Source organism: Stegodyphus dumicola, chromosome 6 (genome assembly GCF_044657685.1).
Source record: "Stegodyphus dumicola isolate Sdum_Otavi_A_Nest chromosome 6, ASM4465768v1".
Classification (NCBI taxonomy): Eukaryota; Metazoa; Arthropoda; class Arachnida; order Araneae; family Eresidae; genus Stegodyphus; species Stegodyphus dumicola.
In genome coordinates, this window is record NC_140773.1 from 105783 (window position 1) to 127521 (window position 21739).

The following is a 21739-nucleotide window of genomic DNA, read 5'->3' on the forward strand; positions in this document are numbered from 1 at the left end:
TGGCTGCATGGTTCGCTTCTGCAGTTTTCCTTATCTCGATGTATATAAGAAGATTTCCCATAGAACGTTCTCCGCTAAGCCATCCCTCGCGCCAGGCAGGTAACCATCCTTTTCTTTGCCCTTTTCAAATAACCTAACTTTTACTCAAACAAATCAGTCATGACATGAAATTTGGAAGAAATTAATTTAAATAACTTTTATAAAAATGGCTCAATTGGATATATATTTGAAGTTGAAGAATTTACACCCCACAGATACACCCAAAACAAATATTAAACTGAAAGCTTTCAGACTTTGTATTGCGCCCATAGGGATCATTTTTTCATTTGCAGACATAAACGTTTGGTCAGAATTCGAGCTAATGTCCCTCTGGGTTAAAAATATTTAAAAACAGCGTATTTTATAAATTAGAAAATGAACCTTTCATATACTTTCATATATTTGAATAAATATTTATGAGGCATTATTAATAAAAATAAGAATAAAGGAAAGCCTTTGAAGAATCCTGAAACGTTTAGTCTGAAATTTAAAATTCAACGTAACTATCGCAAATGACTGAGTGCAGGGGGTGTTTAGGTATCCTTTTAAGGATTTTGCAAAGAATTATATATATAAACAAACGTTATAATTTCATTTTCTAATATATTCCGGCTGAGAGCCCTTTTGTTGAACCATCATATTACATCTTGATTTGTAAGAGAAAAGCCCTTTCCTGAAAACATCAAGGTTGATTTTATGCCACTTCTCCTTCACAATGTTCCACAGTCCGTCCAGTGTTTGGGGATGCCACGTATAAAGAGCTTGTTTTAAAAGTACAAATGCACATTAATCCATAGGAGACACATCAGGAGATTTGGTGGATATGCGTCTAGAGGGAATAGCTTCAATTGCGGTTTCATATCTCACTTTTTTCAAAACATAAAGCAGTAGATTTAGAGGTATGGTTTGTAGCCTTATCCTGATGGAACTTAATACAGTCAAGATTGTTTGGATAAAGAGATGGAATTTCGTCTTTTAATATAGGTGTTTAAAGTTATTTCTGATTGTAATCCGAATTGATTTTGATATTTTTTTCTACTTTCCTTATTTTAAGTTTCCCCTTATAAAAGAATCCAGTAAGAACAATAAAACCTTTTGAAAAAAAAATTTTTTTTCCCTCTGAACCAATATATTAAGTCTTTTGCTGCTCTTTTTCGGCAGTAAATTCATGTTTATCTCTTGCAAGCGTTACACGTATGCCCAAGCTTCATGAGTTGTAACTACACTGAAGTGCCACTAAATTAGGGATAGACATGGCTATGCAAATTGAATAGCGCTGCACTGCATCTGGGCTTACGTGAGGGAGTTGTGGTAAATGCACATACACTATGCTTGTCGATAATCAGTCGTTTCATATACCAGTATAGGTAAAATTTCAATATAGGGCAGATAGTAATCTTTCGTCGCATGTGCCATACAATTTCTAAAATCCTCAGCGGGATAGGATTTTAACGGTCGACAGTGTCAAGAGCATACCGAGAATACACGGATGGTGGGAAAAAGAAGTAGCGACTCTGCAAATTGCAAAGGAGATTTAACTTAGAACAATCGTGGTATGAGAAGTCTCAGCCGTATTGTACATGGTCTATGAAGCCAAATATTAGCCCAAATTACTACCTAGCTAAAGCAAGCGACAGTCGTACAGTTAGTAAAAAGATCGCCATTCACCATATGGGCTTCGGAAGCCGTAGACACACTAGGGTACCTTTCCTAAATGCATGCCATCGAGTTGCCATTCTTACCTGGGCAAGAGAATATAGAGAATAGACACTAGTGGACATGAAATGTGTAAGAGTGATGAGTCTCGATCCCTCTAATTAATACCGATGGGAGTGTCAGAATATGGCGAGAAAATCATGAATGTATGAATCCGGTGTCACAGATTGGAACTGTACAAGGCCGTGGAGGCTTAATCATGGTCTGGTATGCTTTCTTCTGGTTGTGTTTGGGATCTTTAGTACTTGTTCTTACCTCCCTCAATATGATTCTGTACGTGGAGTTGATGAGCTATCATCTCCATCCATTTATGTCCCTGTCATTCACACGGAAAGGGAGTATCTCAGAAAGATAACTGCGCCTCTCAAAGGTTACGGTTGGCTACTGGTTGGTTGGATGCAAGAGCATTCCTCTGACTTCTCTGTCATAAATTGGTTACTTAAAGGCGCTGACTTGAATTCTACTGAGCATCTTTCCAAATTAGTATATCTTATTATTGAGGAATGTAGAGAATTGAAGTGTTATGTTCTATTCACTCGTTTTCCATGTTCAGAATGTCTGTTATGATGATCGTATGAAATGTCGCCGCCTGTTATGATGTCAGAATGTCGTCTGTTGTGATGGTTTCGTATGTAAGCATATGATTGAACTTATTATTTATAAGCCTTCCTAGCGCTAAATACATTCCCTCTAATAACATATAGGTCATAGTTCATATGTTTTCGCTTTTTTAGGAGGTACAATACCCTGAAATCGTTACCTATCTATATCTGTTCTTAGTGGGTATCATATAAAAAGATTATAAAAATGCACTAATATAAGTACAGCTATTCTATTTAAATTTCTGTCTTTGGTTGATGTTATGAGTATTTTTTTTCATTATGTTTTTTTAATAGAAATATATTGAAATTTTAGTTTTAATTTTAAAGCAAACATGTATATCAAATATCAGTAAATGGATATTGTTGTTAATTTGATATTAACTAATGAAAGAAAATTCTAAGTATATTTTATGTATAATACAGAAACTTGTTCTTTGGAAACAAATAAATGTATTTAAATAGAAAAGCTTCTTGGTGAAATGAATGTATTTTTATTTTTTATAACAATTTTTTTAAGTATTGTATGTTTACAGTGCAGTATATGCTTCAAGTGATTCACTCGTGTTGAAAATTTAAGAGTTTATGAAGCGATTATTCGCTGAACTTATGTGATATATTTGTAAGGTTTCTTGAATACGAGTAATCTGAAGAGATATTTGAAATCTCATGAAAGAAACATCAGATGTAGTGTATGTCCTAAGAAATTTAAATTTGTAGTTTGAAAAGTCGCGAAGCTTCTCGTCTTAGAATTTTGTAGTGAATAATCACAAGTTCTTTTCATGTAAAAAGGATATGAAAACTTATAAAGTTACTTTTAAGAGTAAATCGTGATAAATATTTAGTGAGCATAAGAATTTAAAACAATATGAATCTTTACATCGTATTGAATGTTCGGACATTTTTTTCAAGTAAAACAGAATTTGAAGAAAATCTCACGAACCTTTTTTTTTTTTTTTTTTTAATTTTGCTGGTGTCAAAAGAAACAGAAATATGCTGATGATGGTGTTTTGAAACAGCATGATACTTCTCTTCTTATAAATTGCATCCATTGTTTACAAGTGTTTAAAAGAAAAAGTGATCTCTTACACCACATTCGAATGCGACATGGTTTGATACGAATCTTACAAAAACGAAGAAACGTTGACATCGTTAATACATGCAAGTCTTCTAAAATCGCAAGTCTTAATAGTATGTTCGCAATTGAATCGATTTGCTGGAACATAGAAAATGATCATGTCTTAGATGTACTTCTTGAATATATAAAATTGTAGTTAGTAGGGAAAAAATGAGTTATGATGTAGTTTTACACTGAGTTATGATATCGGTGTTTGAAATGGTAATCAATAGTTACATTTAAAATGTGTCGTGAGTGTGAAAATGCAGAAATAAAAGAGCTTTGGCGAATTTAATAAACGTGGTTCAATGTGGTTGATGGAAAAATTTGTTCCATGTGAATTAAATAGTGTAAGATATGAACCTCTTTCTCTCAATAGTTAATTATTCAATTGTAAGGCAATTAAACTTTAAATATATATGCTTATAGTACATGTAATGATTAATATTACATTGATTAATGTAAATAACTGATGATATGTGTATTAACATAGTGAATGTTCGCTTTTATGAAGTTCTAAGCATTACTTTAGATACCATTCATAAAACTTTTATCTCATATATACAAAAATGACAATATCTATTGAGTTTTCGTTTATTCTTTGAAATGTATGAAAGTTTAAATATTTTTTTTTTAATTTAATGTGGATTGGAGTAAAATATCTGTATCTTTCTTCATTTCAATCGGTAATATCTGTATGCTGGTAAAGGTACATATGTTCGTAAGAATTATACTGTGTCACATTTTTGACAATCTTCTTTCATTCATATTAGCTAATAAGAGAATTATTGAAGTTAGTAAAGTAATGAAAATCAACGTTATTGAAAGAAAACTCTAAAAGCATTTACATTTCCAGAAATATATCAAAGTTCCTTTTCTTAAAAACAGCAGGTGTATCGTAGTTTTTATTTCTATTTCATTAAAAGCTGAACTTGTAAAATAAAAATTTTCTATTAGTGTAAGGTAAACAAAAAGAAAATCAAGAGACAATCCGTATCATGAATGAAATTCAAGTCTTACATCGGATTAAAAAGAAATATTCTGAATCTAAATGTTTATGCCTATTTAGCACAAAATGCGTTTATTTGTGTTATAAATTTAACTAAAACCATTCTTATAACAGTATGTTGCCTTTAAACTGGGTAAAAGTGTTAAGTATATTTTCTGAAGGTATTGATATACTTGTCAAAGAAGTTCTAGAAACCTCAAATGTCGAAAGAGCATATGATAAGAATCTCCTTTCCTATCGCTACGTCAGTTACAGGTTAAGGGGTGGCTTGAATGGATAAAGGTAATGTTTGTGCAAAAATATAGTAGTTCTATTTTGAAATGAGAAATAATTCGCTTTTTGTCAATTAAGGAAACTTGTGGTATTATTAAACAGAATGTCAGTGAAAGACATTGCGTTTGCATAGTGAATTATGAAGGTACTGAAAGGTAGTAAAGAAGGTGAATGAAAGAATTAATTTGAACAAATAAGGTAAGGCTATCATTAAAAGAAAAAACTGTTTAAAAGATGTATGTTAGAATTAAAAGTAAGATGTTAAAATTTAAAAAGATGTAACAGAGTAAAACCAAAGAATACTGGTAATTCCCATCTGGAAAATAGTAATTTGAGTACGATATTGAAAAAGTTGGTTTTAAGAATTTCTTTATGCATGTGATGCAAAACAATTGCTAGTTTATCATGAGTGCTGACATAGATGCAATTAGTGCAGGAAAAATAGTAAAATTAGTATAGTTAGTGTCTCTAAAACATGAAAAAATAATAGTGTGAGCAGTGTAAATTCATTTGAAGTACTGAAATATGACATAGACTAAATATCAGAAAATGTAAGAAATATTTTGGTATGTGTGGATGAAACACTGAACGTGGTTGTAAAATTAGAAATGAAAATTATCAACACACTTAAAGGTAATCGGGATTTAAAACTAAATATGATGTTAGAAACTTTGAAGACCATAAAACTATATGAGAAAGAAATACATTTAGATATAAATGGTATTAAACTGTAAAGTTGTGAATGGAAATTTCTGAGTAAAACCTGTAGATGATCTATTCTGATCGAGGAATAAAACAAGTATTATAAAAATTGTAAGGAAATATTTGAATATGGAGTAAATGAAAACAATCCATATCGTTAAAATGAATAAAAAGGGATAAAATGTTGGAATTACGAGTGATGAGACAGAAATAAAAACATTATAATAAATAAGTTAAGCTAGAATTAAGAAATATAAACACAGAAGGGAAATCATGAACGTAAGAAAAGCAATTAACAGTTATAGACTTCAGTTTTTTTAAAAAAATATTCGGTAATGTAAGGAAGATATTGTTAAACACGTGAAAGAAATTAGAAATTCTGTAGAAAATTTAGTAAAAGAACTAAGATCACGAAAAATAAACGTTTCTTTTTAAATACAATTTCATACCACTAAGTTAAAGTGTGTATAGAATACTAGAGTGGTTTAAAAAAAGTAAATGAAGTTAAAATTCAGAATATATTGAACATTATAACGTTAAAAAAAGTGTTAAATTGCATCTAAAATTAAGTAATGTAACAAATAAACAGCATGTGCTGGAACGTTTGTGAAATATAACATATAAGTTAAAAATCAGGGTATGCTGAAATTTATGAAAGGTATGAAAAAAAAAATAGTATGTGGAAATTAAATAAATATTACAAATTAGAAACGTGTTAAGTATTAAAAAAATATGACAGTAAATGAATATGTTATTATGAACAGAAAACCTAAGAAATAAGTTAAAGTTTCATTTAAAACTAGAAAGGATAAAAGTATCAGAATAAAATTGAGTAATAAAAACAAATTATCTTGTAATTTCATTTTCATGACATGATGAACTATCATTAAAGGAAAGTCTTTTTTATATTTGTTTCTTTTACATTGTTTTCAGAGTCGCGCATTGAATAATTTTAACACCAGACTTAAAAAATATATTTCTAAAACATATAATTCACTTTTTAGTCAAGAGAAGGCAGCATCGCTATATCATCAAAATTAAGATGCAGAAAATATTTCCCGTTGCCAATATAAAAAAACTAACTTTAAATGAAAAGCAGGAGGTCTACAACTCAATCAGTAGTCTACGAACAACTCAACTCCACTCGAAACCACGCCTCCTAGTGTGATGACGTTGCCTTTGGCCCCGCCCTCTGTGATGTCATTGACCACGCCCCCTGATCCACTGATCCACCTGTCGCAGAACCCCCATTATCATGCTACTATCGTAAGATTATTAATTGATTCAGGTAGTGAACGAAACTTCATCACCCACAAGTTAGCGCGCGATTTAGAATTGCAAGTCATTAGAAAAGAATTTGTAACAATTTATTCGTTTGGAAATCAGCGCGGTAACTCGCAAGAATTTGATGTATATAGTCTAAAAATAAAAAATAAAAACGATGATCGCTGCCTTGTTGTAGAAGCTATCGGAATAGAATTAATATCATCAATAAACTTCCAGGCGCCATCAACATGTCAAAACATTAAAGAATTTATGACTAAAAAAGGTTTGGAACTTTCGGATACAAGTCCCGTTAATGAGAACATGAATATTCTGCTTGGCGCGGGGCATTTCTGGTATATACAAACAGGAAGTAATTCAATGATAAATGATGGTTTGTTTATAGTACCGACCATATTTGGATACACAGTGATGGGTAAAGTAAAAAATAATAATACTCAAATTAATGCGTTGTTTTTATCTGCCGTTGAAGGAAACACATTTGATTTGCAGTCATTTTGGAAATTGGATTCGCTAGGAATTGAAAATGAAAACAAAACATTTTCGGAAACTGATTTGGATACTATTAAGCATTTTAATGACAGTTTAAAATTTAATAACGGCAGGTACGAAACAAAACTCTTTTGGAAGGACAATAAATCACAACTCGCTGATAATTTTTTCGTTGCTAAACAACGATTTCTAGGACTAAAGCATAAATTAAAGGAAAATGATTTCCTATATAATGAATATGATAATATAATTAGAGAACAAGTTGAAAGGGGGATTGTTGAACAATGTAAGTTTGTTGAAAATGAACCTAACTGTTATTATATGCCTCATAGGCCCGTTATACGTGAAGGAAAAGTAACAACAAGAATAAGAATAGTTTATGATGCCTCTTCTAAGTCTGAAGGAGCTAAATCGTTAAATGAATGTTTGATATCAGGCCCTAATTTAAATCCTAACTTGTTGGATATAATTTTAAAATTTCGCGTACATAAAGTTGCATTTTGTGCAGACATAGAGAAGGCTTTTCACCAAATTCAAATTGATAGTGAAGATAGAAATTTTTTAAGGTTCTTGTGGTTTGATCATTCTTACGACAATGGTGACAATAGTTTAGGCTTTAAGGTTTTCCGAATGTGCCGAGTGCCGTTTGGAATGACAACAAGTCCGTTTATTTTGTCCGCCACTATCAAACATCATATTAAGGGTTATGAAAAGAAATATAGCAAAGCTGTTGACATGTTAAATAAGTCCTTGTATGTTGATGACCTTATCCATGGAGCAGACTCCGTTGAAGAAGTTTTCTCATTATCAACTGATGCAGTTAAAATTCTTCAAGACGCTGGTATGAACTTAAGAAAATTTGAATCAAATTCCGTATCTTTAAAAAATCATTGGCAAGATATTGGTTTAATTAATAAGGAAGATAATTTGGATAAGAAAACGTTAAAGGTGCTGGGAATAATTTGGGATTTGGATGAGGACACATTGAAATTAGATGTACAAGAACTTTTACAACCAGTTGACTGGAAACACGTTACAAAGCGAAAGGTATTACAGATTGTGGCAAAAATTTATGACCCAGTTGGATTCATTGCACCCTTTGTTATCAGAATAAAATTCTTATTACAAGAGTTATGGGAATTGGGTATTGATTGGGACACAATTTTGCCCAGTTATTTGAGTGAAAAATTTAAAACTTGGTACTTTGAAATTGAAGTTATTCTCAACTTGTGTATTCCTAGAAAATACATATTAAATGATGAATGTGTAAATTTCGATAAAATAGAGCTTTTTGTCTTTTGTGACGCCAGCCTCAAGGGATATGGAGCTATTGCATATTTTCGTGATCCTGATTCTTGCTGTACGTCTTTTGTTCTTTCAAAGAGCCGTGTATCCCCACTTAAAAAATTAACCTTGCCTCGTTTAGAACTTATGGGAGCTATTATTGCCGCAAGAATAGTTAAATATTTAAGGAAATTATTTAATATCCAAGAAGATAATGTATTTTGTTTTAGTGACTCTAAAATTGTTCTTCACTGGATCAGGGGTACCGCTGATAAATGGAAACCCTTTGTTGCTAATCGTGTACGTGAAATACAAGATGTTGTATCACTTTCGCAATGGAAATACTGTAAGGGAAATGACAATCCGGCTGACATAGTTTCACGTGGATTAAGAGCTTCTGATCTAGTAGGAAATAAACTTTGGTAAAATGGACCAGCGTGGTTAAAAGAGAAAATTTTACCTTCATCATCTTTTGATCCTTTGATCGAGCCTATGGTGGAAGAGGTGCAGGTAGAACAGCGTCACACTACTGTATGTTCTGTTATTAGCCAAGAGGCTGAATTTGAATTGACATCCAAATTTTCATCCTGGAAAACATTGAAACGCGTAACTGCATGGTGTTTAAGATTCTGCCACAATATTAAACCTACATCTTTAAAACTCAAGGGTTTTTTAACAGTTCAAGAATTGGATAAGGCAAGCAATTTGATTTTTAAAATCATGCAAAATTCCGAATTTAGAGAAGAAATTAGACTTTTGAAAGCAGGGAAGAAATTGAATCTCAGCAGTAAAATTCTGAAATTAAATCCTTTTCTTGATAGAGAAGAAATCCTTAGAGTCGGTGGTAGACTCTGTAACTCGAATCTTTCAGAAAACACAAAGTATCCAATCTTTCTTCCCAAAAGTCACCAAGTTACTGAATTGATAGTCAAACACTTTCACGAAGTGAACCTTCACGGAGGAGCCACATTAACATTATCTGCTCTGCGACAGAAATATTGGATCGTTAATGGCCGAGAAATTGTAAGAAAAATAATTTGGAAATGTATAAAATGTTTTAAAAATCGAACAAGCACATCCAGTCAGATAATGGGCGACCTACCTGCTTCTCGCGTATTGCCGGATAGAACATTCTCGAATACAGGACTAGATTTTGCAGGCCCCTTTTTAATTAAAGCTAGGAAAGGAAGAGGAGGAACGAGATATAAATGTTACGTTTCCCTTTACATATGCTTCACCATAAAGGCCATTCACCTAGAAGTGGTCAGTGATCTAACAACTGAAGCATTCCTAGCATCTCTGAAAAGATTTGTGTCACGCAGAGGAAAACCCAAGAAAATCTTTTCCGATAGAGGAACCAACTTTGTTGAGGCTGATCGAGAATTAAGAAGATACATAGCTACACTTTCCTCTGACGAAGCATTTCAAAACTACCTGAGCGGTGAAAATATTCAATGGATCTTCAATCCTCCTGCTGCCCCTCACTTTGGAGGCCTTTGGGAGGCTGGAGTGAAACAAATGAAGATTCACTTAAAGCCGACTATTGGTACCCAGGTTCTGACATACGAAGAATTTCACACCTTAATTACACAGATCGAGGCGTGTTTGAATTCAAGGCCAATAGTTTCCATCTCATCTGACTCTGAAGATTTTAATCCTTTAACACCTGGACATTTCCTAATTGGGACTACATTAACAGCAATTCCTGAACCTGATCTTACAAATAATAAGCTAACCCCTGCTGAAAGATGGAAATTGACACAGCAAATTTTCCAGAGCTTTTGGAAACGTTGGTCTAGAGATTATCTTTCACAATTACAAGGGCGTACCAAATGGTTGAGGGATAAACCAAATTTAGCCCTCAATGACTTAGTCTTGATAAAGGACGAAAATTTGCCTCCATTAAAGTGGCGACTTGGACGAGTAATTGAACTATATCCTGGTGCTGATGGAAAAGTTCGTGTTGTGAAACTAAAAACTTTATTGGGCGAAATGAAGCGTCCTATACATAAACTTTCCCGCTTACCATTGAGTGAATAAGACTAAAAAAAAAAAAAAAAAACATTAATTGTATATTCATAATTTGTGTCTTTATTATTATTATTAATTCAATTATGTTTCAGATTCAGAGAATGAACCACAATTGTGGATTATGGTAATTTAGCAGTTTCATTATTTTGTTTTCCTTCTAGAGATTGTAAGTATGTTTTATTTGTAAAATTTCGTGCTAAATTTAATGTTGTTATTCAATTTAAATTTGTCATTATGCATTTTTATTTTATATGATATACTGTTGAACTTTGGAAAACTTGTTTGAATCTAAAATTGAAGATTTTTATAATAATGTTGTAATGAACCAATGTTCATCGGGGCGGAGTATGTTCCGTCTTTTTGGTAGATAGGTGGCGCTCTTGATGCGCGCCGATGAAAAATATTGCACTTGACGCTTGAACATGAAGAATGACGCATGTCATATTTATTTGATGCTTGATTATGTTTCATGGCCGCTATAAGCGGAATTAATATAAGTTTATCGTTAATAAATGTTATTTCTATGTTCCGTGAACTCTTGAAATTTTGATTTGAAATTCTAATGTTCTCCCAACCTTGACTCCTGAAACGAACGATCTTTGAATTTATGACTCATGAAGAGAGACACCACACAAAAAGAATTAAAAAAGGAGTCAGGACAGATTTTTTTTGTGACATCTGGACGTACGTACGTATGTAGCTCGCATAAATCAAAAACGAGTAGACTCAAAAACGTCGAAATTTTATACATGATATAACACATAGTTGTGCACCTACCTTTTTGGTTGCAATCGGCTGCACCAAAAGTAAATAAATATGCAGATGTACCCACTTTGTTACTCGGCTGCGTGAGCTCAGTTTTTTTGTAATTATTTTCATATGTTGGTAAATTGTACATGTTTTGCTTTAAAAATGATTGAATTATGTTGTTCTTATCTTCCGGTTAAAGTTCTTATGCCTTTAGTTAATCTGCATGCAATAGTTGTAGAATTATTAACAATTTAAAAATTTTTTAAGTGCGGCTAAGCCTAATTTTTTTTACTATAGCTGCCGTATTTGTTTACATTTGAAGCTTAGCAAAATAGTGAATTAAGTCAGTTTCTGCACCTTTAGTGTCTTTTTGCTGTGTGGTATCCAAAGTAAACTCAGTTTTGTGCACCGAAAAATCTGCCTTCTTGCTCGCTGGCTTAACTGCTTGTTTTTGCGTAGAAACAATAATTTTAATTGTAATAGGTGTTTTAAGCTTCTCTATATTTTTCAATTTTTAATAAAGATATTTTGAGGTTTTATGTATTTTTGTCTTGTCGCGAAGTGAGAACTGAATTAATTGAATGAGAAATCTATCTCTAATGAGATTCGAGGAAATAAGTTTCAATGATATGCAGAATAAAAAATGCGTATAATTTAATATTCCGCCCAAGGAAGTCCACGCGGAATCAAATAAACCAAGTCATGTGGACTTCAGACTTTTTAATGCTATGCTTACAACAAATTGTTTGTAAATAGAGTTTGACAACTAAATATAGCAGTACAAAATCGGGTGTGTTTCATTCACTATGTGCGCGAAGTTCTTGATATAATCTATATCCATAACATTTAGGAGCTCACTTTCAGTTATATTAATATCGATTAATTGATTGAAATGCTTAAGGAGCTCACTTTTCAGCTATATTAATATCGATTAATTGATTGAAATGCTTAAACTAGCTAATTTAATTTTAAAAAAAAAATCACTCTTGTATTCGCACACTGAAAATTTTCTGTAATATAAAGCACAGCACAAGAAATAAATATTTTGCGAAACGTGAAAAAAATATTAACATTAAATAAGAATAAATCTGATCATGCAAATTTGAAAGGTAGTTCTGAATATTTTTAATTGGCTGTTTCATTGGCGGACGGCACATCCAACTGTGTAATGAAATGACTGGAAAAAGAGGTGGCGCTGTCTGTTACAAAAGTAATAAAACTAGGTACCAAAATTCGGTACATCGCCAGTTACGATAATACCCCTTTCTTGGCTTCCGGTCACTTTATACGTGAGAAAAACGGGCCCACTAGCAGCCCACCAGTAAAGTCGCTGAACGCTGGTAGTTTGACCTGGACTCAATTTTGGGCGAACGGGCTGGCTGCATCGGCGTTTTAGTCGTTTTTCCCATACGTAACTTGGGTATAAATCAGTTTCCCTTAGACGCCCACCAGCGGCCGAGCGGTAAAGTCGCTGAACACTGGTAGTTCGGTCCGAGGTTCGAATCCCGCGAACGGGCTGGTTACATGGGTGTTTTCGTGGCTTTCCCCATGTGTAACGTGCATACGAGCCAGTTTCCCTTAAAAAGTCTTCCACGAAGGCAACCCTCCCTTAAGGCAGATAGCCCTCGAGTGCTTTGCCGTAATCTAATAAGCAGTTTCACTTAATTATTTCTCCAGAAAAGTATCACTGCCCTTAAACTGTAATCAAAGAATGTGTAATCAAATAAACCAAGCCAAAAATGTGAAGAAAACGACGAAACTCCAATGCAGCTAGGATATGAACACCGTTCGAACTACCGGTTTTCAGCTATTTTTCTGCTTCGCCGCTGGTGGGCTAAATAGAATTTGAAATGAATGGTATTAAGAAACTGGCAGAATTGCAGACCTTCAAGATTATCTGACTGAATTTTGCCAAACATGATGGAAGCGGTAAAGCCAGGAAGGAGAAAGTAAGAAATTATTTGACTTTATATCTCAAGATTCGTAAGCGATAAAAATAATTAACAATTCTCCCTGAATAAAACAAAAATGGGCTGCGTTTTCTTCCGATCTAGTTCCTTTCGGTTTTGTAGAATTAATAACTACTAAATTACGTTTAGACTTTTTAAAGGTTCATGTCGTCACGAGCAAACCTTTTGTTTACGTTTGAACGTAAAGAGCTCTTTGTCCCCGCTAAGGTCTTTGAAACATTAAACTGTAATCTGTTAGCTAAAATTTAATTAAGTTCGATTAGCAATTTACTTAATTTAATGATTAGACGGAAATTATAATTATTTAATCGTGTATGCTTAAACTTTTTAAAAGTCGCACGACATATTAAGCAGCAAGTTTTCTGCTTATGCTTCAACCTAAGACAGACAGAAGTCTTTCTGCTCGCAGGGTGTTGATTTTGATTGATGTATTGAAATTACGGTAAAGCACACTAGGGCTCTCTGCCTAAGGAAAGGGATGCCTTCGTGGAGGTCTTTCCAAGGGAAACTGGCTCGTATACACGCTACACCTGTAGAAAACCACAAGAACGTCCATGCAGCTAACAGATTCAAACCTCGCCGCCTGTTCGCGCGATTCGAATCTCGCCCGAACTGCCAGTGTTCAGCGAATTTACCGCTCGGCCGCTAGTGGGCCTCTGTCCGCAGGTCGAAAGATCAAGCTTAGAGCGAACAAATGGAAATTCTGTGTGAGAATTAGATAACTGCAGAGCATTTGAATACGAATTTTTTTAAAGACCAGTTAAAAATACTGCGTTAAAAAAAAAAAAAAAAAAAAAAAAATCCTAAGGACCTCCTTGCCAATTGTGTACAAGATGCCGTTAACTAGAAATTAACCATTTGCCTAGTTAACCCTTAATTAAGTAGATAATTAGGAGTTACAAATAATTCTTTGAAATGTGCGACTGGAATGTATTAATTCCTTCTCATTCAAGGCGATTACGTTTAATTAACAGTTCACTAGATTTGTTGGGAATTAACAGAAATCTTTGGAAAACGAGATCATTTAGGATACGGTTTATACGCTTTCGCTATAAAGAATCAAATTGGAAAAAAGTTGAATCTTGAAGAAAAGTCTTTTCTGTTTTATAACGGAAAAAAAAAAGAAAAAAAAAAAAAATCTTTTACTTATATGTGCTATTAAAAAAGTGTGTTGCTCAATACAGCGTAAATTGATGGTTTAAAATTCATTTTATCTGGGTAGTATCATTTAACTTTTACAGTGAGTGTTATTTTATCCTAGGAGTATCATCCCTAAGGAACGTTTCTTTCTAGCAAGCTTTAAAAAAAGCCGTTTGCAAAATTTCTGTTTCATATTTTTAACTGCCTGCCTTCAAAGTGAAAATCTGATCTTTTGCTTTTGTTTATTATTTGAAAGAAAATTACTAACTAGTAGCACAATTTTCAAATAATAATTGTAAGGGAAAAAATCAAATAAATATAAATTAAAAAAAAAAATAAATCTGAAAGCTTTCAGATTTTACATTACGCCCAAAGGAGCGCTTTTTTTTAACGTTTTGTATGTTACCCTTATTTATTAAACATCACGTTCTTCGCGTTTAAACCATAAAATTAAGTTCAACAGCAATATTGCAAAATAATTTTAAAGCGAGCATAGTTTTAGAATTTCTAATATACAGTTTCGCGCTCTGGAGATAAAAATGGTTTTTCCGTTCAGCCTTGCCATTGTTCACTTTAAAATCGTGGAGTCTGTTAATCAAAAATTTGTTAATGTTTTACAAAATATAAAATCGATAATGAAACAAATTCCAAATTTAACGTTCCAAATGCCCATATTCGGGTGGAAATGTTCAGTATTCAAAGTTTGACTCTAAGTATCGTTGTTTTATATCACAATGCAAGAAACAAAAAAAAAAAAAAAAAAAAAAAAAAAAACATTCATGCAGATTCTTCATTATTTAATTTCATTAAATCTAACACAGGGCCCGCCGATCAGTCGGTATAGTGGTTAGGGAAGCTGACTGCGATGCCGAAGGGCCTGGGTTCGAATCCCGGAGAAGACATGGTTGTAACTGTCCGTCCCATAAAGTAAATCCCTATTGGGAACCTTTGAACTCAATAAATATGAACTTACCATATATACTGATGGTTCGAAATCTGAAGCAGGCGTTGGTAGTGCATATTGCGCATTCCGAAAAAATTCAAATATTAAAAACTGGAATATTTGTTTAAACAATAACAACTCAGTTTTTCAAGCAGAACGTTTTGCAATCAAAGAAGCCATGTGCTTCGCAAAAGAACTTTCTTTACCATCCTTAATTCTCTCTCATAGTGCATCTGGTATTCAAGCTATAATTGGACACAGTCGATCGCCTATTGTACAAGAAATCCATTTTCTACTTTCTCAATTTCAAAACAATAATAGACTACATTTCAAATGGATTAAAGCACACATCGGTAATAGTGGTAACCAGCTCGCAGACGAACTAGCAAAAGAGGCTGCAAACAATTCTTCCCTTCCAAATTACTCAATTCCATATCCAATATTATTACTAAAAACAAAATTAGAAACAGAATTAATGCACTTATGGAAGCAAACCTGGACTGAAGCAACTACCGGCAGAAGAACTTTTACTTTCATATCAAAACCTTCAAGATCATTAATATCTACCAACCGTTCAATTACATTTTTCCTAACAGCTCATGGTCCATTTCCAGAATACCTTCATAGATTCGGACTTCACCATACAAATCTCTGTACCTGTGGGAATGAAGGCACAATAGATCATTATCTCTTTCACTGCAACCTTACTAAAGATTATCACCTTAAAGCATACAATTTAACTTCCGCTCAGTTATGGTTTCAACAGTTATTAAAAAGTAATATTCTCAGAAATAATCTTCATAATATAATAAATTATATCTCCGCAAACATCGATAATCTTAAAGGAACTTGAAATCAATATTCTTTGTTCATTTACCTTACTTAATAAGCCATTCTTTCTACTACCTCATTTTAATGCTTTCACTCAAGACTATCTTTATTTAAACCTTCAAGATCTCTCAAGCTCGATCAAGAATTTAAGGATATTTTCTAACTCCATCTCCTTAATATATTAATAAAGTCTCAACTCAAGATTTTTAGTCAAGTCTTTTACTCAAGAATGACTCTCTATCAAGAATTTCCTCGAACTTTTCATTCAGGTCATCCTAATTCATTCAAATACTATTTCTCATCAACTTTTATTCAATTACTGCTCTTCATTCTCCATAATGAAATACTTTACATATCTTACATTCTCAGCCTCTACTATTCTCATACATTATGTTGCTTATTTTCAAAATTTGTAACGATCTTCTTAAGTATTTACTTATCTATTTACGTTTCATTTACTTTCATATTTCTTTAGGTATTATGTTTTTATATATTTAATTTATTCAATTTTTATTATATAATTCTCAAAATTCTGATACTTTATTTGACTTCATATATAACAACATCGTATTTATCTTATTCTAAATTTTTAACTTTTGTTTATTGTATCTATTTATGTTTATTATTTATTGTATTATTTATATATTTATTTCTTGATATTTAATTTTTATTATGTAATTATCAAAATTCTAAAATTTTATTGTATTTTACATAACAACACAGTTGGTAGATGATTCCATCAGTTGATCGTAAAAGCTGAATGTCTTAAAGGCGGTGCAGCTGCTCATCTGATGGTAAATAAATAAATAAATAACTGTCCGTCCCTTCATAGGAAAGGCGATGGTGGCCCACTTATTAGGTGCCTCCATAATAAAGATACCACATCCGGCCTTGTATAGATTAATGGACTGGGTTACATTTGTAATTGTTCACGATCTGCCATTTGAAGAAAATAATAATAATAATAATAATAATAATAATAATAATAACACAGGGCTCTAATATTCGGTGACAACAATTTGAAAAGTGAACCGACATTTATAGTGAGGCAAGGCAAAATGGCAAAGCGAAATTATTAATAGTCCTTCTGGGCAAATTGCACCTTTGGACCTATAAAAATACAATTTATTACAATGATGGGAACGAAAAGCGGAATATTGGGACATTCATTTTTATGCAGAAATGCTTTATGTATGTCGCTTTTAATTTGGATCATTTTGTAGAGCAAACCGGTAAGCCAAATTTTGTCAAACGCCTTTTCGATGTCCAGGAAGGCTACGAAACAGGATTTATTATCAAAAGCTTCTGCACTTTTTTTAACTAAAATTGAGAATTAGTTGAATGCCCTTGACGAAAGCCGAATTGATTATTCTGAATGTTGGAGTGGGATCTGTTCACTCTCCAACTTTTCTCCAAATATAAACAAATCTTTCACTCCTTTTCCCATGATTTACTCTTCCCGGCTATTTTTGTTTTACAAGTAGTTTTACGGTGCAGGATTACAGCTCTATGGCTGGAATACTTGGGGGGGGGGGAAACACCGAAATGTATCAAGAGCTGCCAGGAAAGGAATTCTGTTTCACACTTCAGAGTCAGGAACTAACTGCTGATTTGACCTTCCGTCCTCCCTCCTTCATTTTCTTCCCTCATTGCTTTTCATGGAGGTTTCGTCCATGTTCCTACCACCATGATTCTTCCCAACCCTGCGTTTCGTCGCCTTTTGGATTACCCATGCAGATGCAACTTTTAAGTAACGTAACAAGTTAATTATATCCGGCCATCGGGTTTAAAAAAAAAAAAAATTGGAAGGTTTTAGATTTTAAATTACTTCCAAAGGGGCGTTTTTTTTTTAACGTTTGTGTGTTATCTTTATTTATTAAATATCGTTTCCTTTGCACTTAAACCATAAAATTCTGTTCAATAGCAGTGTCCCAAAATAAGTTTAAAATGAGCCTACCTTTAGAATTTCACATACACAGTTCCGCGCGCTGGAGATGTGTGTGTGTGAGATTATGGCAAAGCCTCGAGGGCTATCTGCCTAAGATGAGGGATGCCTTCGTGGAGGACTTTCTAAGGGAAACTGGCTCGTATACACGTTACACATGGGGAAAACCACGAAAACGCCCATGCAGCCAGCCCGTTCGCGGGATTCGAACCTCGGACCGAACTACCAGTGTTCAGCGACTTTACTGCTCGGCCGCTGGTGGGCCCGCTGGAGATGAAAAGATTTTTTTTTCCCCTCGTAGAGTGTTGCCATTGCTCGCTTTTAAATCGTTGAGTTTGTTACTCAAAAATTTGTTAAAGTTTTACAAAATATGAAATCGATAATAAAACAAATTCCAATTTGGTCTTCCGCATGCCCATATCGCAATATCGCAAAGCAAAATTATTTTAAAATTAGCATATCTTTAGAATTTCCGATACACAGTCTCGCGCGCTGGAGATAAAATGTCTTTTTTTTTTTTTTTTTTTTTTTTTTTTTTTTTTTTTTTTTTTTTTTTTACAGTGTTGCCATTGCTCGCTTAGAAATCGTTGAGTTGGTTAATCAAAAATTCTTTAATGTCTGACAAAATATAAAATAGATAATATAAAAAATTCCAAATTAGGGCTTCCAGATGCTGGAGGATTACGTCATTCAAAATTGGATGGTTCTAGGTACCGTCGTTTTATCACAATGCCAGAAACGTACATACATTTATGTAGATTCTTCATTATTTAATTTCGTTAAATGTAATACAGGGCCGTAATAGTTGGTGGCAGCAGTTTGAAACGTGAATCAACGCAGAAAGTAAATCGACACAAAATGCCAAAACGAAATTAATAGCCCTTATGGGCTTAAAAAATAATAATAATAATAATAATAATAATAATAATAATAATAATAATAATAAAAATCTGAAATGTTTCAGATTTTAAATTACGTCCAAAGGGCCGTTTTTTAACATTTTGTGTGTTACCTTTCTTTATTAAATATCATGTTCCTCGCACTTAAACCATAAGATCCAGTGCAACAGCAATATCGAAAAATAGTTTTAAAACGAGCATATCTTTAGAATTTCCGATACAGAGACTCACGCGCTGGAGATAAAAATGTTTTTTCTGCACAACGTTGCCATTGCTCGCTTTGAAATCCTTGAGTTTGTTAATCAAAAATTCGTCAAAGTTTTAAAAAATAGGAAATCGATCATAAAACAAATTTCAAATTTCAAATTTGGTCTTCCACATGCTCATATTCGTGGGAGGATTACGTTATTCAAAATTCGATGACTCTATGTACCGTTATTTTATGACAATGTGAGAAATATACATACATTTACGCATATTTTCATTATTTAATTTCTTCAAATATAATGCAGGACTCTAACATTTTATGGCAACAGTTTGAAAAGTGAACCGACATTTATGAGTCCGACGCAAAATGCCAAAACGAAACTAATAGTCCTTCGGGATTCAAATCCCTTTGGACTAAAAAAAAAAAAAAAAATAAAAAAATAACTGAAAGCTTTTTAGATTTTATATTACGCCCAAAGGGGCGTTTTTAAAGTTTTGTGTGTTACTCTTATTTATTAAATATCCTGTTCTTCGCACTTAAATCATAAAATTGTATTTAACAGCAGTATCTCAAAATATTTAAAAGAGCATATCTTTAGAATTTCCACAACATAATCTCACGCGCAGGATTTTTTTTTTTTTTTTCTATTGCTCGCTTTGAAATCCTTGAGTTTCTTAATAAAAAACTCATAGATAATAAAGCAAATTTCATACTCACAATTTGGGCCTCTAGTTGCCTATATTCGGATGGAAATGCGCGTTATTCAAAATTGGATGGCTCTACGTACCGTTGTTTTATCTCAATGCGAGAAACAAGCATACAGATTCTTCACTATTTAATTTCTTTAAATATAATACAGGGCTGTAATATTTGGTGGCAACGATTTAAAAAGTGATTCGGCATTTATAGTGAATCAACGCAAAATACCAAAACAAAATTAACAGCCTTTCTTGGCTAACCCCTTTGGCCTAAAAATGTGTTTATCTCTAGGAATAAGCGCGTTTGAATAGAGGAAGTTAAAAAAAAAATTCAAAAGGTTCAGATTTTAATGATTGCGCAAATGGACTATTTTAAAAGTTTAATATTTTTTAGTAGTAATAATTATCGATCGAGATGTCCCAAACAGAAATACAAAACATTTTATAGGAAATTAGATGGATATGCATTTAGACTAACATGGGAACGTTATGTATTTTCTCTATATTAAAAAAGTTATAAGATGTGTAAAGTAATTCTATAAAAATACTGAATGTTTTTAATTAGACATATCGTAAACGAAATGCTTATTTTTTTAAATCAGTAGAGTTAAAAAGGGGGGGAAGTAACATTTGTCTTAAACAGTTTAGTTTGTTCATGAAATAATAGATACTAGATTAAATCTGAAATAACAATGTCACGTTTGCGAACGGGAACAGACTTGAAACAAACGACGCAAAATCTCTTTTCGAGACCAATAGCCGTTTTAAGTAAAAAAAGAGAAAGGTAGTGGGCACAGGACATTTAGTAATTAAAAATTCAACTGCTATTTTTTAAAAAATGTTTTTTGTAGGTAATACTGTACTATATCTTTTACGATGGATGAAATTAAATAAAACTAATAAAGGAATTAGTTATTTTGTATATTTAAATATTTTGTTATTTTAATTATCTTATCGTTTGAAAAATTAAAGTTAAAAATATCTTGGAACAATGCGGTAATAGATATGATAAAGAACCAATTCTGATAGGCTTTTCTTGTAAAACAGCTGGAAGAATTTTAAGCTTTTGAAAATATAAGGTTCTCGTTTTTCTTTGTTAAAATGGGTCGAAAAAATTCTGAGATATTTTTTTGACGAGAGAAAATTTACAACTTGCTTTTAGAATCATGGAAAATTAAAGAGAATAATAAGTGTAGTAGCACGCATGAAATCTACTATTCAGAATATTATTTCGAAATACCGCAGAAAAAATTTGTTTAAAAACAAATTGCGAACAAAGCGTCCAAGGCATTTCACTAGCCCCATGGGAGATGGAATCATTAAAAATAATATTAGTAATCTTTTAAAACGATAGCAGTTAACCTGAACGAATATTTAGAAAATCTGCTAATTTAGAAACATTTGGGCATATTTTAAGAAAAAATAATTTTCATGACCCAAATAGTTTGAAATAAACCATTTCTCGTTGAAGCGAATTGAAAAGCAAATTTGCACTTCGTTAAGATTTGTTTTAAAAACCTTCAAGGTTCTTCGTATTCACTCAGATTGTAGGATTTTATGTTAAAATTAACCAGTTACGATTTGAAATTTTACTATTAATCTTCATCAAAATGAAACTTAGTTAATGATTATTTAAGTCGATGGTTTGAATGTTTCAGAATTAGAGCTCGCTTACAGTTACGTATTATTGCCAGCTCTGCCAGAATTTATTCCGGCTTTAGACATTTTGCTAGCCGACTTTTGAAAGCGCGCCGTTATTTATTCAAGTAAATTATTTTGTGTGTAGTATCCATGGAGGTACTTCCTACC